Source organism: Siphateles boraxobius, unplaced genomic scaffold, assembly GCF_051911475.1.
Source record: "Siphateles boraxobius isolate OS27281-9 unplaced genomic scaffold, OSU_SipBor_1 8, whole genome shotgun sequence".
In the NCBI taxonomy this organism is placed as follows: Eukaryota; Metazoa; Chordata; class Actinopteri; order Cypriniformes; family Leuciscidae; genus Siphateles; species Siphateles boraxobius.
In genome coordinates this window covers 29,552,501-29,569,015 of record NW_027509208.1, presented here as the reverse complement: position 1 = coordinate 29,569,015, position 16,515 = coordinate 29,552,501, and the positions used below count along the sequence as shown (strand labels likewise).

The window sequence follows — 16,515 nt, the reverse complement described above, 5'->3', positions numbered from 1 at the left end:
TTGTTTTAGAAGCTTTTCTGGAACGCTTTCTGGCAATCCAATATTGGAAAGAGGAGCCCCGGACCAATGGAGCAGCTCACGGCTTTCCACCTACTCACACTCCAAACTTGGAACCACCCACAGCTGTAGGCAATGATGGCCTAATGTAGGTCACCATAAAATTGAGAACTCTGCTACACTCAAGGTTAGATGGTTTGAAGGACAGAATCCTTCAGTATGAGGTGCTGAAGCACACGTTGGCCAAGAGAGAAACCAGCTGAAGAGTAAGAAGAGTTAAATGTCTACATAAAGAATTGTTAATGTGTGTGTGACTTCTATTAAAAGATTTTCTAAATTTGGCTTCAACGAATGAACTACAAAGAATGAAACGGGTAGCTATGCTGCAAAAAGTAAGACATTATGAATTGTTGTTTGTATTCCACATATCTTGACAGTCGGCTTCAAAGAGATTGTGGAAGTCCTTTCTGCTTTTGGCCTCGACGTGTCCGCTGAAATGTCACGTAAACTTTAGCGCCTACAAAATTCAACTACGCAAAACCATTTTATAGGAGAAGCGCAGCAGAATGGAATGCCAATTGAGTTTCTATAAACTGTTAAGAGTATATTATCAGGGATCATTTCTATAGTTCCTTGCTTGGAAATTTGTTCCGAAAGTGCTTGTCTCCCAAGCTGTGAAGAAGAGTCATGATGCTCGTTTCTGAGCATGAATTGGGCGCAGAGCAGTGGCTTTGGTTGTGAGCTCTGTCGTTGATGAGTGTTCTGTATTGCTTTTTGCAATATTGAAGAAAGGAGTATGTTCTGAGTGGTGTTTGGTATTTAAGTCTCATTTTGGAATTGTTTTGTTTTTGCATCTGTAGGTCCTATGCAGCAAACTTTGTTGAAATGCAGAACTGTGTGTTGTCTAAGACAGCAGTTGCAAAAAGTGGGTTTTAGAGTAAAGAGAGCTTTGGATATGTCCCCAGTTCGAGGTCAGCCATCGCAATTTTTTTAAGAATGCAATCAACGTCAAGTTTCTGAAATGCCTAAGTTAGCAATTGTTGGTAGGTTTTTGACTTTTTCGTTGGACGTCAGCTCTGTGTCGTTGATGAAGTTTCTGTGTTGCTGTTGTCGATGTTGAAGAAAGGGGTATGATCTGAGAGTTGTTTGACATTTGTGCCTTTTGAGAAAGTGGATTGTTTTAGAAGCTTTTCTGGAACGCTTTGTGGCAGTTCAATATTGGAAAGAGGAGCCCAGGACCAATGGAAAAGCTCACGGCTAGGAAAAGACATAAATCATGAACATTTCCACCTACTCACACTCCAAACTTGGAACCACCCACAGCTGTAGGCAATGATGGCCTAATGGAGGTCACCATAAAATTGAGAACTCTGCTACACTCAAGGTTAGATGGTTTGAAGGACAGAATCCTTCAGTATGAGGTGCTGACGCACATGTTGGCCAAGAGAGAAACCAGCTGAAGAGTAAGAAAACAGAGTTAGACTTGCAAAATCTTCTTTAATGATGTTGGCTTGCTTCAGTTCTGTCTTCCCCTTTTAAGGTGGCCTAGCGTTGTAACAGATGTGTGGGAAAAAACCCGGTTTGTTGATACCACAGCCCGGGAGGAACCTAAGTACCAGTTTAAATTCCTAAGTTCTTGGCTAAATAAAAGATAATTTCTGTTAACCCGGCTCCCGTCTCTCTTGTGGTTGTGTTTTGTGGCAGCTTAAACCTCTCCTCGTCTTGGGGCCCGAGTCACAGCATCCTTTGTATAAAGCAAACGTTGTCTCATCCAAGATACAATACCACATCACTGCAAAAACTTGAAATGTTTCCAGCGATGTGGTATTGCATCTCGGATAAGACCGCAGATATGAAAATCAGGTGTTATTGAAAAAACTGGCCTGACACGGGTTCATTTCACATTTCGATGTCAGTCATAGCATGTTTTCTAAGTGCTCAAATGACGTCAGGTTTCTGAAATGTCTAGATAAATAATTGTTAATGTGTGTGTGACTTCTATTAAAAGATTTTCTAAATGTAGCTTCAACGAATGAACTACAAAGCATGAAACGGGTAGCTATGCTGCAAAAAAGTATGACATTATGGATTGTTGTTTGTATTCCACATATCTTAACAGTCGGCTTCAAAGAGATTGTTGAAGTCCTTTCTGCTTTTGGCTCCGATGTGTGCGCTAAAATGTCACGTAAACTTTAGCGCCTACAAAATTCAACTATGCAAAACCATTTTAGAGGAGAAACGCAGCAGAATGGAATGCCGATTGTGTTTCTATTAACCGATAAGAATATATTTTCAGGGATCATTTCTATAGTTCTTTGCTTAGAAATGTGTTTCGAAAGTGCTTGTTTCCCAACCCATGATGAAGAGTCATGATGCTCCTTTCTGAGCATGAATTGGGCACAGAGCAGTGATTTTGGTTGTAAGCCCTGTGTCGTTGATGAGCGTTCTTTATTGCTTTTTGCAATATTGGAGTCAAGTCATCCTTATTTATATAGCGCTTTTAACAATGTAGATTGTTTCAAAGCAGCTTTACAGAGATAAACATATAATTTAACGTAACAGAGATTGGTTTGGTTTTATAGTGGCTCTTGAAAAATGTTTTTTCCAGCTAAAGTTAGTTTTGATTGATTCACTTCCGTCTAAATGATCATTTGTTATTAAATTAGGGGCCGCTAAGACGACACTGTTCTCTCTAAACAGACTTTAAACGTGAACCTGTGATAGACGCTGATGGCGTTCACATGCGCATTAAGAATTGATTCTATAGTTATGTGCGTTTGAATATATGTGCGCAGGTTTGTAATTCCTTACAAACCATGCCTAAACAAACTACTGTAAGATTCCAGTCTGATCACGGCCATTTGACTGGTTATATTGGGATAACAACAGTCCCCAAAACATCAATCATACTAAAGAACATAATCATATCAACAGATGCATAATAAATGAGCTAGAAAGGGAGGAACAGAAAACAAAAAAAAACTGTCAAAAATCAATGGTTTCTGAAACTTGCCAAAGGCAGACTGCAAGGCAACTAGCCAGCCACTGACAGGTCACGTGACATGCTAGAATCAGACTTGCAGCTGCCAGCCAGCCACTGACAGGTCACGTGACATTCCAGGCTCAGAATGGCAGCTGCCAGCCAGCCACTGACAGGTCGTGTGACATGCCAGTGGCGGCTCCTGCCAGCCAGCTGAAGATTGAACCCCTACTGTAAAAAAATGCGCTTTGTGAGGCACACGCGCACACATTCGCACAAACACGCCCGTGTCACAGCATCCTTTGTATAAAGCAAACGTTGTCTCATCCAAGATACCATACCACATCACTGCAAAAACTTGAAATGTTTCCAGCGATGTGGTATTGCATCTCGGATAAGACAGCAGATATGAAAATCAGGTGTTATTGAAAAAACGGGCCTGACACAGGTTCATTTCACATTTCAATGTCAGTCATAGTATGTTTTCTAAGTGCTCAAATGACGTCAGGTTTCTGAAATGTCTACATAAAGAATTGTTAATGTGTGTGTGACTTCTATTAAAAGATTTTCTAAATTTAGCTTCAACGAATGAACTACAAAGCATGAAACGGGTAGCTATGCTGCAAAAAAGTATGACATTATGGATTGTTGTTTGTATTCCACATATCTTAACAGTCGGCTTCAAAGAGATTGTGGAAGTCCTTTCTGCTTTTGGCTCCGATGTGTGCGCTAAAATGTCACGTAACCTTTAGCGCCTACAAAATTCAACTACGCAAAACCATTTTAGAGGAGAAGCGCAGCAGAATGGAATGCCGATTGAGTTTTTATTAACCGATAAGACTATATTTTCAGGAATCATTTCTATAGTTCTTTGCTTGGAAATGTGTTTCGAAATTGCTTGTCTCCCAAACCCATGATGAAGAGTCATGATACTCCTTTCTGAGCATGAATTGGGCACAGAGCAGTGACTTTGGTTGTGAGCTCTGTGTTGTTGATGAGTGTTCTTTATTGCTTGTTGCAATATTGAAGAAAGGAGTATGTTCTGAGTGGTGTTTGGTATTTAAGTCTCATTTTGGAATTGTTTTGTTTTGCATCTGTAGGTACTATGCAGCAAACTTTGTTGAAATGCGGAACTGTGTGTTGTCTATGACAGCAGTTGCAAAAAGTGGGTTTTAGAGTAAAGAGTGCTTTGGATACGTGCCCAGTTTGAGGTCAGCCATTGCAAGTTTTCTAAAAATGAAATCAGCGTCAAGTTTCTGAAATGCCTAATTTAGCTATTGTTGGTAGGTTTTTGACTTTTTCGTTGGACGTCAGCTCTGTGTCGTTGATGAAGTTTCTGTGTTGCTGTTGTCGATGTGGAAGAAAGGGGTATGATCTGAGCGTTGTTTGACATTTGTGCCTTTTCAGAAAGTGGATTGTTTTAGAAGCTTTTCTGGAACGCTTTGTGGCAGTCCAATATTGGAAAGAGGAGCCCAGGACCAATGGAGAAGCTCACGGCTAGGAAAAGACATCAATCATGAACATTTCCACCTACTCACACTCCAAACTTGGAACCATCCACAGCTGTAGGCAATGATGGCCTAATGGAGGTCACCATAAAATTGAGAACTCTGCTACACTCAAGGTTAGATGGTTTGAAGGACAGAATCCTTCAGTATGAGGTGCTGAAGCACATGTTGGCCAAGAGAGAAACCAGCTGAAGAGTAAGAAGACAGAGTTAGACTTGCAAAATCTTCTTTAATGATGTTGCCTTTCTTCAGTTCTGTCTTCCCCTTTTAAGGTGGCCTAGCGTTGTAACAGATGTGTGGAACAAAGCCCGGTTTGTTGATACCACAGCCCGGAAGGAACCTAAGTGCCAGTTTAAATTCCTAGGTTCTTGGCTAAATAGAAGATCATTTCTGTTAACCCGGCCCCCGTCTCTCTTGTGGTTGTGTTTTGTGGCAGCTTAAACCTCTCCTCCTCTTGGGGCCCGAGTCAAATTATCCTTTGTATAAAGCAAACGTTGTCTCATCCAAGATACCATACAATATCACTGCAAAAACTTGAAATGTTTCCAGCGATGTGGTATTGCATCTCGGATAAGACAGCAGATATGAAAATCAGGTGTTATTGAAAAAACGGGCCTGACACGGGTTCATTTCACATTTCGATGTCAGTCATAGCATGTTTTCTAAGTGCTCAAATGACGTCAGGTTTCTGAAATGTCTACATAAAGAATTGTTAATGTGTGTGTGACTTCTATTAAAAGATATTCTAAATTTGGCTTCAACGAATGAACTACAAAGCATGAAACGGGTAGCTATGCTGCAAAAAAGTATGACATTATGGATTGTTGTTTGTATTCCACATATCTTAACAGTCGGCTTCAAAGAGATTGTGGAAGTCCTTTCTGCTTTTGGCTCCGATGTGTGCGCTAAAATGTCACGTAACGTTTAGCGCCTACAAAATTCAACTACGCAAAACCATTTTAGAGGAGAAGCGCAGCAGAATGGAATGCCGATTGAGTTTCTATAAACCGATAAGACTATATTTTCAGGAATCATTTCTATTGTTCTTTGCTTGGAAATGTGTTTCGAAAGTGCTTGTTTCCCAACCCATGATGAAGAGTCATGATACTCCTTTCTGAGCATGAATTGGGCACAGAGCAGTGACTTTGGTTGTGAGCTCTGCGTTGTTGATGAGCGTTCTTTATTGCTTTTTGCAATATTGAAGAAAGGAGTATGTTCTGAGTGGTGTTTGGTATTTAAGTCTCATTTTGGAATTGTTTTGTTTTTGCATCTGTAGGTCCTATGCAGCAAACTTTGTTGAAATGCAGAACTGTGTGTTGTCTAAGACAGCAGTTGCAAAAAGTGGGTTTTAGAGTAAAGAGAGCTTTGGATATGTCCCCAGTTCGAGGTCAGCCATCGCAATTTTTTTAAGAATGCAATCAACGTCAAGTTTCTGAAATGCCTAAGTTAGCAATTGTTGGTAGGTTTTTGACTTTTTCGTTGGACGTCAGCTCTGTGTCGTTGATGAAGTTTCTGTGTTGCTGTTGTCGATGTTGAAGAAAGGGGTATGATCTGAGAGTTGTTTGACATTTGTGCCTTTTGAGAAAGTGGATTGTTTTAGAAGCTTTTCTGGAACGCTTTGTGGCAGTTCAATATTGGAAAGAGGAGCCCAGGACCAATGGAAAAGCTCACGGCTAGGAAAAGACATAAATCATGAACATTTCCACCTACTCACACTCCAAACTTGGAACCACCCACAGCTGTAGGCAATGATGGCCTAATGGAGGTCACCATAAAATTGAGAACTCTGCTACACTCAAGGTTAGATGGTTTGAAGGACAGAATCCTTCAGTATGAGGTGCTGACGCACATGTTGGCCAAGAGAGAAACCAGCTGAAGAGTAAGAAAACAGAGTTAGACTTGCAAAATCTTCCTTAATGATGTTGGCTTGCTTCAGTTCTGTCTTCCCCTTTTAAGGTGGCCTAGCGTTGTAACAGATGTGTGGGAAAAAACCCGGTTTGTTGATACCACAGCCCGGGAGGAACCTAAGTACCAGTTTAAATTCCTAAGTTCTTGGCTAAATAAAAGATAATTTCTGTTAACCCGGCCCCCGTCTCTCTTGTGGTTGTGTTTTGTGGCAGCTTAAACCTCTCCTCCTCTTGGGGCCCGAGTCAAATTATCCTTTGTATAAAGCAAACGTTGTCTCATCCAAGATACCATACAATATCACTGCAAAAACTTGAAATGTTTCCAGCGATGTGGTATTGCATCTCGGATAAGACAGCAGATATGAAAATCAGGTGTTATTGAAAAAACGGGCCTGACACGGGTTCATTTCACATTTCGATGTCAGTCATAGCATGTTTTCTAAGTGCTCAAATGACGTCAGGTTTCTGAAATGTCTACATAAAGAATTGTTAATGTGTGTGTGACTTCTATTAAAAGATATTCTAAATTTGGCTTCAACGAATGAACTACAAAGCATGAAACGGGTAGCTATGCTGCAAAAAAGTATGACATTATGGATTGTTGTTTGTATTCCACATATCTTAACAGTCGGCTTCAAAGAGATTGTGGAAGTCCTTTCTGCTTTTGGCTCCGATGTGTGCGCTAAAATGTCACGTAACGTTTAGCGCCTACAAAATTCAACTACGCAAAACCATTTTAGAGGAGAAGCGCAGCAGAATGGAATGCCGATTGAGTTTCTATAAACCGATAAGACTATATTTTCAGGAATCATTTCTATTGTTCTTTGCTTGGAAATGTGTTTCGAAAGTGCTTGTCTCCCAACCCATGATGAAGAGTCATGATACTCCTTTCTGAGCATGAATTGGGCACAGAGCAGTGACTTTGGTTGTGAGCTCTGCGTTGTTGATGAGCGTTCTTTATTGCTTTTTGCAATATTGAAGAAAGGAGTATGTTCTGAGTGGTGTTTGGTATTTAAGTCTCATTTTGGAATTGTTTTGTTTTTGCATCTGTAGGTACTATGCAGCAAACTTTGTTGAAATGCGGAACTGTGTGTTGTCTATTACAGCAGTTGCAAAAAGTGGGTTTTAGAGTAAAGAGTGCTTTGGATACGTGCCCAGTTTGAGGTCAGCCATTGCAAGTTTTCTAAAAATGAAATCAACGTCAAGTTTCTGAAATGCCTAATTTAGCTATTGTTGGTAGGTTTTTGACTTTTTCGTTGGACGTCAGCTCTGTGTCGTTGATGAAGTTTCTGTGTTGCTGTTGTCGATGTGGAAGAAAGGGGTATGATCTGAGCGTTGTTTGACATTTGTGCCTTTTCAGAAAGTGGATTGTTTTAGAAGCTTTTCTGGAACGCTTTGTGGCAGTCCAATATTGGAAAGAGGAGCCCAGGACCAATGGAGAAGCTCACGGCTAGGAAAAGACATCAATCATGAACATTTCCACCTACTCACACTCCAAACTTGGAACCACCCACAGCTGTAGGCAATGATGGCCTAATGGAGGTCACCATAAATTTGAGAACTCTGCTACACTCAAGGTTAGATGGTTTGAAGGACAGAATCCTTCAGTATGAGGTGCTGAAGCACACGTTGGCCAAGAGAGAAACCAGCTGAAGAGTAAGAAGACAGAGTTAGACTTGCAAAATCTTCTTTAATGATGTTGCCTTTCTTCAGTTCTGTCTTCCCCTTTTAAGGTGGCCTAGCATTGTAACAGATGTGTGGAACAAAGCCCGGTTTGTTGATACCACAGCTCGGAAGGAACCTAATTGCCAGTTTAAATTCCTAGGTTCTTGGCTAAATAGAAGATCATTTCTGTTAACACGGCTCGCGTCTCTCTTGTGGTTGTGTTTTGTGGCAGCTTAAACCTCTCCTCCTCTTGGGGCCCGAGTCAAATTATCCTTTGTATAAAGCAAACGTTGTCTCATCCAAGATACCATACCACATCACTGCAAAAACTTGAAATGTTTCCAGCGATGTGATATTGCATCTCGGATAAGACAGCAGATATGAAAATCAGGTGTTATTGAAAAAACGGGCCTGACACAGGTTCATTTCACATTTCAATGTCAGTCATAGCATGTTTTCTAAGTGCTCAAATGACGTCAGGTTTCTGAATTGTCTACATAAAGAATTGTTAATGAGTGTGTGACTTCTATTAAAAGATTTTCTAAATTTAGCTTCAACGAATGAACTACAAAGCATGAAACGGGTAGCTATGCTGCAAAAAAGTATGACATTATGGATTGTTGTTTGTATTCCACATATCTTAACAGTCGGCTTCAAAGAGATTGTGGAAGTCCTTTCTGCTTTTGGCTCCGATGTGTGCGCTAAAATGTCACGTAACGTTTAGCGCCTACAAAATTCAACTACGCAAAACCATTTTAGAGGAGAAGCGCAGCAGAATGGAATGCCGATTGAGTTTCTATAAACCGATAAGACTATATTTTCAGGAATCATTTCTATAGTTCTTTGCTTGGAAATGTGTTTCGAAAGTGCTTGTCTCCCAACCCATGATGAAGAGTCATGATACTCCTTTCTGAGCATGAATTGGGCACAGAGCAGTGACTTTGGTTGTGAGCTCTGTGTTGTTGATGAGCGTTCTTTATTGCTTTTTGCAATATTGAAGAAAGGAGTATGTTCTGAGTGGTGTTTGGTATTTAAGTCTCATTTTGGAATTGTTTTGTTTTTGCATCTGTAGGTACTATGCAGCAAACTTTGTTGAAATGCGGAACTGTGTGTTGTCTATTACAGCAGTTGCAAAAAGTGGGTTTTAGAGTAAAGAGAGCTTTGGATATGTCCCCAGTTCGAGGTCAGCCATCGCAAGTTTTCTAAAAATGAAATCAACGTCAAGTTTCTGAAATGCCTAAGTTAGCAATTGTTGGTAGGTTTTTTACTTTTTCGTTGGACGTCAGCTCTGTGTCGTTGATGAAGTTTCTGTGTTGCTGTTGTCGATGTTGAAGAAAGGGGTATGATCTGAGCGTTGTTTGAAATTTGTGCCTTTTGAGAAAGTGGATTGTTTTAGAAGCTTTTCTGGAACGCTTTGTGGCAGTCAAATATTGGAAAGAGGAGCCCAGGACCAATGGAGAAGCTCTAGGTTAGGAAAATACATCAATCATGAACATTTCCACCTACTCACACTCCAAACTTGGAACCACCCACAGCTGTAGGCAATGATGGCCTAATGGAGGTCACCATAAAATTGAGAACTCTGCTACACTCAAGGTTAGATGGTTCGAAGGACAGAATTCTTCAGTATGAGGTGCTGAAGCACACGTTGGCCAAGAGAGAAACCAGCTGAAGAGTAAGAAGAGTTAAATGTGTACATAAAGAATTGTTAATGTGTGTGTGACTTCTATTAAAGGTTTTCTAAATTTGGCTTCAACGAATGAACTACAAAGCATGAAACGGGTAGCTATGCTGCAAAAAAGTAAGACATTATGGATTGTTGTTTGTATTTCACATATCTTAACAGTAGGCTTCAAAGAGATTGTGGAAGTCCTTTTTGCTTTTGGCCTCGATGTGTCTGCTAAAATGTCACGTAAACTTTAGCGCCTACAAAATTCAACTACGCAAAACCATTTTAGAGGAGAAGCGCAGCAGAATGGAATGCCAATTGAGTTTCTATAAACTGTTAAGAGTATATTTTCAGGGATCATTTCTGTAGTTCCTTGTTTGGAAATGTGTTCCGAAAGTGCTTGTCTCCCAACCTGTGGAGAAGAGTCATGATGCTCGTTTCTGAGCATGAATTGAGCGCAGAGCAGTGGCTTTGGTTATGAGCTCTGTCGTTGATGAGTGTTCTGCATTGCTTTTTGCAATATTGAAGAAAGGAGTATGTTCTGAGTGGTGTTTGGTATTTAAGTCTCATTTTGGAATTGTTTTGTTTTTGCATCTGTAGGTCCTATGCAGCAAACTTTGTTGAAATGCAGAACTGTGTGTTGTCTAAGACAGCAGTTGCAAGAAGTGGGTTTTAGAGTAAAGAGAGCTTTGGATATGTCCCCAGTTCGAGGTCAGCCATCGCAAGTTTTTTAAGAATGCAATCAACGTCAAGTTTCTGAAATGCCTAAGTTAGCAATTGTTGGTAGGTTTTTGACTTTTTCGTTGGACATCAGCTCTGTGTCGTTGATGAAGTTTCTGTGTTGCTGTTGTCGATGTTGAAGAAAGGGGTATGATCTGAGCGTTGTTTGACATTTGTGCCTTTTGAGAAAGTGGATTGTTTTAGAAGCTTTTCTGGAACGCTTTGTGACAGTTCAATATTGGAAAGAGGAGCCCAGGACCAATGGAAAAGCTCACGGCTAGGAGAAGACATGAATCATGAACATTTCAACCTACTCACACTCCAAACTTGGAACCACCCACAGCTGTAGGCAATGATGGCCTAATGGAGGTCACCATAAAATTGAGAACTCTGCTACACTCAAGGTTAGATGGTTTGAAGGACAGAATCCTTCAGTATGAGGTGCTGAAGCACATGTTGGCCAAGAGAGAAACCAGCTGAAGAGTAAGAAGACAGAGTTAGACTTGCAAAATCTTCTTTAATGATGTTGCCCTTCTTCAGTTCTATTTTGCCTTTTTATGGTGGCCTAGCGTTGTAACGGATGTGTGGAACAAAGCCCGGTTTGTTGATACAACAGCCCGGGAGGAACCTAAGTACCAGTTTAAATTCCTAAGTTCTTGGCTAAATAAAAGATAATTTCTGTTAACCCGGCTCCCGTCTCTCTTGTGGTTGTGTTTTGTGGCAGCTTAAACCTCTCCTCGTCTTGGGGCCCGTGTCACAGCATCCTATGTATAAAGAAAACATTGTCTCATTCAAGATACAATACCACATCACTGCAAAAACTTGAAATGTTTCCAGCGATGTGGTATTGCATCTCGGATAAGACCGCAGATATGAAAATCAGGTGTTATTGAAAAAACGGGCCTGACACGGGTTCATTTCACATTTCGATGTCAGTCATAGCATGTTTTCTAAGTGCTCAAATGATGTCAGGTTTCTGAAATGTCTACATAAATAATTGTTAATGTTTGTGTTACTGAAATGGACTTTTTCTTTTTCTGCGCATGCGTGTGCGGTCTGTGTTTGTGTTTGGAGCTCCGTTGAATTGATTCATTAATCTCTGATTTTCTTCTTTACCACTCATTTATAAACAAGCACTTTCTATTTTTATATTATGTGAACTTCTCCTCGACACTATTCCTTATAAAAAACAATCGGATTGCTTTGATATCGCTACTTAGATCCAACTTTCCGAATCTCGGCTACTAGCCTTTAGCCCGCTAGCATTTCACGCGTGGCTTTGCGCCTATCGACCCTCTCATTTTACACTCGTTTCACTGAAAGGATACGGGTTAAATCCATCATTTCAGTCCTAAATTAGTAGTGATATTGGTACTATCACTACTAATTTACTGTTCATCTGTTATAATGGCGAACATAGCGGATGTGTGTCTAACGTTACCTCTGAGTGCAGGTGAGGACACATTCGAGCTGTTTTCGGTACGATTGGAGCTGGAGCCGGTGGAGAAGCAGATCCGTGTTCTGCTGGTGAAGCAAGCCGAGCTGCGAGATCGGCGATCAGCGCTTGAAACATCACGCGCCGATGCTCACAAGTCAGTGGTTAGTAACTTTTGGACTCCGACTTCGTCTACTCCGTGCGTTTCTCTGCCCAGGAGGACGCGATCATCTCTGCCTTCACTCACTCTGGCACCGAGGCAACACCATGGACCCTGGGTGATCCCACAGCGGAAGACACGAGCCAGGACCAGACCAAGGACCTCCCCGCCCCTCCCGGTCTTCGAGATCTCCACCCGGAACCGCTTCTCCCCTCTTCGCGAGTCGGAACGTGACGCCGCCGTGATCATCGGCACTTCCATGGTCCGTCATGTCCGTGCTACCTCAGGTAAGCGTAAGGTGCGCACTCACTGCTTTCCTGGTGCTCGTGTTCTTGATGTCGCTGCACAGATTCCCGAGATCCTGAACGGTGACGAGCGCGTCGGTGCTGTGGTGCTACACGCGGGAACGAACGACATCAGGCTGCGGCAGACGGAGGTTCTGAAGGACTACAGAAGCCTGATCGAGACGGTTCGCAGCACATCGCCTGAAGCAACAATCATCGTGTCTGGACCGCTTCCCACGTACCGACTAGGACAAGAAAGGTTCAGTAGATTATTTGCTCTAAATGAATGGTTAATGTCATGGTGTGATGAACAGAAACTGCTCTTTGTAAATAATTGGAATCTGTTCTGGGAGCGACCTTGGCTCTACCGTGCTGATGGCCTGCACCCCAGCAGAATCGGAGCGGGTGTTCTGTCGGACAACATCTCCAAGACGTTACACACCATATGACTAGTAAGTCAAAATCCAAATCACAGTCTTTGCTGTCCCAACTTAATTGATATAAGTAGTGTTGAACATTATATAGAAACTGTGTCTATTCCTTGCTTAGTGAGGCCAAACAATAAATCTAGTGTAGGATCTAGCAAAAATCTTATTGTAATTAAACCAGAAAATCTAAATATCAGTGAACAAAAACAATTTCTAAAGCTAGGTCTTCTAAACATTAGATCGCTCACACCTAAGGCGGTCATTGTAAATGAAATGGTCACAGATAATAGTTTCGATGTACTTTGCCTTACTGAAACCTGGCTTAAACCAAATGATTATTTCGGTCTAAATGAGTCTACTCCACCAGGATACTGTTATAAGCATGAGCCCCGTCTGATCGGTCGTGGCGGCGGTGTTGCAACAATCTATAGAGATATTCTTAATCTTACTCAGAAAACAGGTCACAGGTTTAATTCGTTTGAAGTACTTGTGCTAAATGTTACGCTCTTAGATGTAAGAAACAAATCCATATTATCTCTAGCCTTGGCTACCCTATATAGACCTCCAGGGCCCTATGCTGACTTCCTAAAAGAGTTTGCATACTTTCTCTCAGATCTATTGGTCAATGTCGATAAAGCAATAATTGTTGGACCTTTAACATACACGTAGATAATACAAATGATGCGTTAGGGGCTGCGGTTACAGATTTATTAAACTCCTTTGGGGTCACGCAAAACGTCAGTGGTCCCACTCATCGTCTGAATCATACACTAGATTTAATTATACCATATGGAACCAATCCAACTGATATAAATATTATACCGCAAAGTGACGATCTCACTGATCATTACATGGTATCTTGCGTAATACGTACTGCTGAAATTTGTAATGTTGCGCCACGTTATCGACCAGGCAGAACAATCCTTCCAACCACTATAGATAGATTCTCAAATAGCTTACCTGATCTATCTCAGCTGCTCAGTGCACCCAAACAAACAGATGAACTAGAGGAAATGACTAGCAGTTTGAGCACCATGTTCTCTAGTACACTAGATATTGTTGCACCAATTAGATTAAAAAAGGTTAGAGAGAAAACTAAAGCACCATGGTACAACAATGCTACGCATGCAATCAAGAGAGAAACTCGTAACTTAGAGCGTAAATGGAAACAAACTAATTTAGAGGTCTTTAGAATCACGTGGAAAGACAGTATGTCACGTTATAAAAAGGCTCTAAAAGCAGCCAGGGCTGAGCATCTCCGCAAACTAATAGAAAATAACCAAAATAATCCAAGGTTTTTATTCAACACCGTGGCTAGACTAACAAATAAACAAACATCACCAGAGCAAAATATTCCGTTACAATATAGTAGTAATGATTTTATGAATTACTTCAATGAGAAAATAGAAAGCATCCGAAACACAATTGTAAATATACAATCCTCTATGATGTCTTATGATTCAGCCTCAATTATGGCCCCTCTAGAACAACTACACCGCTTTACAAATATAGGACAGGAAGAGCTTAATAAACTTATCATTGCATCTAAACCAACAACATGTTTATTAGATCCAATACCCACTAAACTACTGAAAGAAGTGTTACCTGTAGTGGAAGAGCCTCTTCTTAATATTATTAACTCATCTTTATTTTTAGGTCATGTTCCAAAAATATTCAAGCTGGCGGTAATAAAACCTCTCATTAAGAAACCGCAATTAGATCCAAATAACTTAGCAAATTACAGACCCATCTCAAATCATCAATTTATGTCTAAAATACTAGAAAAAGTTGTGTCCGCTCAATTGTGTTCTTTCTTGCAAGAAAATGATATCTATGAAAAATTCCAGTCGGGATTCAGACCGCATCATAGCACAGAAACTGCGCTAGTTAAAATTACAAATGATTTACTTCTAGCGTCTGACCAAGGCTGTATCTCAATACTAGTTCTACTCGATCTTAGCGCTGCGTTCGACACTATAGATCATAAAATACTCTTGGGTCGACTACAAAACTACACTGGTGTTCAGGGACAGGCATTAAGCTGGTTTAGATCGTACTTATCAGACCGTTACCATTTTGTCTGTTTAAATGGGGAAAAATCAAAGATAACGTCAGTAGACTATGGAGTGCCGCAAGGATCGGTGTTAGGCCCTCTGCTTTTCTCAATATACATGCTGCCACTTGTTAATATTATAAGAAAACATGGAATTAATTTCCACTGTTATGCTGATGACACTCAATTATATATCTCATCACGACCAGATGAAAACACTAACTTATCTAAATTGACAGATTGTCTAAATGATATAAAATGCTGGATGACGTGTAATGTCCTGCTATTAAATTCAGATAAAACGGAGGTACTACTTATTGGTCCAAAAAACTACCCACAAAATCCCTTACAATACAACTTTAATTTAGAAGGATCATATTTCATATATTACAAGAACAGCCTTTGTCCACCTTAGAAACATTGCTAAGCTACGTAACATGCTATCTGTTTCTGATGCAGAAAAGTTAGTTCATGCACTCATGACCTCTATACTAGATTACTGTAATGCTTTATTAGCTGGTTGTCCTGCATCCTCAAACACGCTACAGTTAGTGCAAAATGCAGCCGCTAGAGTTCTTACTAGATCAAGAAAATATGATCATATAACACCTATTTTATCATCTCTACACTGGTTACCTATTAAGTTACGTATCAATTACAAAGTATTCCTACTGACCCATAAAGCCCTAAATGGTTTAGCTCCTGTGTATTTAACAGACCTTCTATCGCCATACAATCCATCGCGCTCTTTAAGATCACTAAATTCGAGGCTTCTGGTCATTCCTAGGATATCTAAGTCCACTAAAGGAGGGAGGGCGTTCTCACATTTAGCTCCTAAACTCTGGAATAGCCTTCCTGATATTGTTCGAGACTCAGACTCGCTGTCCCAGTTTAAAACTAGATTAAAGACGCATCTCTTTAACCAAGCATTCACTTAATGCTTAACCTTTAATACTACTGCTGAATCAGTTCGAATGCATTAACATTATGAACATCAGCTATGCTAATTATTTCCCATCTGCCTTTCTGCTGTTATCTCGGGACGCTAGTCCCGAGGTAAATAGCGTTCGTCAGCTCCAGTTTGTATCCAGCCTCTCACGGAGACTTCAGATGCCCCAACGCCTGTGAAGAGATGACTCGACGCCTGTGAAGACACAACTCAAAGCCGGCAATATGTTATGCCATAAATTACTACTTGATTAACTAACTGTATTTTCTATGTACATTTCCGAAATGCACTTTCTGTAAAGCTGCTTTGAGACAATGTGTATTGTGAAAAGCGCTATACAAATAAATTTGAATTGAATTGAATTGAATTGTGTGACTTCTGTAGCGACTGACCGAATCCTGTTTTCCTTTCACTACTGAACAAATATGAACACATATGTGACCTGATCCAGCAAAATGAGTCACAGTGACCAAGAACTCAAAATTGAGATATTGCTATCTTTGGAAAGATGAGAACATAAGCTTTAAAATGATGTATTGGTCAAAGTCCTATCTTAAATGGTTATGAAGTTACATTCATTTGAATTATGGCGTGGCAGCACCTTTTTCCAACTGAAAACCCGAGATAATCGCATTTAAAGTTTTCCGTCCGTTTTTTGATGACCTCTTCAGTAATCCTTGGCATCCAGAGCTGCATCCAGTCTTTTTACAACATGATTTTACTAAAGGCATTTAGATACTTAAAAAAAACTATTAAATCA

The 16,515-nt window shown here is 40.5% G+C and overlaps 7 non-coding genes across 7 annotated transcripts; all 7 read left to right on the top strand.

The window, feature by feature from the left end:
* Window positions 1–595: 595 nt before the first annotated feature.
* Window positions 596–807, top strand: LOC143729981 (small nucleolar RNA U3). Its single transcript, XR_013200225.1, has one exon. It is a non-coding gene; the product is annotated as a small nucleolar RNA U3 (small nucleolar RNA).
* A 1,470-nt stretch (window positions 808–2,277) lies between these two features.
* LOC143730034 (small nucleolar RNA U3) lies at window positions 2,278–2,493 on the top strand. The gene has a single exon (XR_013200271.1). It is a non-coding gene; the product is annotated as a small nucleolar RNA U3 (small nucleolar RNA).
* Window positions 2,494–3,813: 1,320 nt separating this feature from the next.
* Window positions 3,814–4,028, top strand: LOC143730374 (small nucleolar RNA U3). The gene has a single exon (XR_013200577.1). It is a non-coding gene; the product is annotated as a small nucleolar RNA U3 (small nucleolar RNA).
* A 1,469-nt stretch (window positions 4,029–5,497) lies between these two features.
* LOC143729965 (small nucleolar RNA U3) lies at window positions 5,498–5,711 on the top strand. The gene has a single exon (XR_013200211.1). It is a non-coding gene; the product is annotated as a small nucleolar RNA U3 (small nucleolar RNA).
* A 1,470-nt stretch (window positions 5,712–7,181) lies between these two features.
* On the top strand, window positions 7,182–7,395 carry LOC143729961 (small nucleolar RNA U3). The gene has a single exon (XR_013200207.1). It is a non-coding gene; the product is annotated as a small nucleolar RNA U3 (small nucleolar RNA).
* Window positions 7,396–8,865: 1,470 nt separating this feature from the next.
* LOC143729888 (small nucleolar RNA U3) lies at window positions 8,866–9,079 on the top strand. Its single transcript, XR_013200142.1, has one exon. It is a non-coding gene; the product is annotated as a small nucleolar RNA U3 (small nucleolar RNA).
* A 985-nt stretch (window positions 9,080–10,064) lies between these two features.
* LOC143730005 (small nucleolar RNA U3) lies at window positions 10,065–10,276 on the top strand. The gene has a single exon (XR_013200247.1). It is a non-coding gene; the product is annotated as a small nucleolar RNA U3 (small nucleolar RNA).
* Window positions 10,277–16,515: the final 6,239 nt, after the last annotated feature.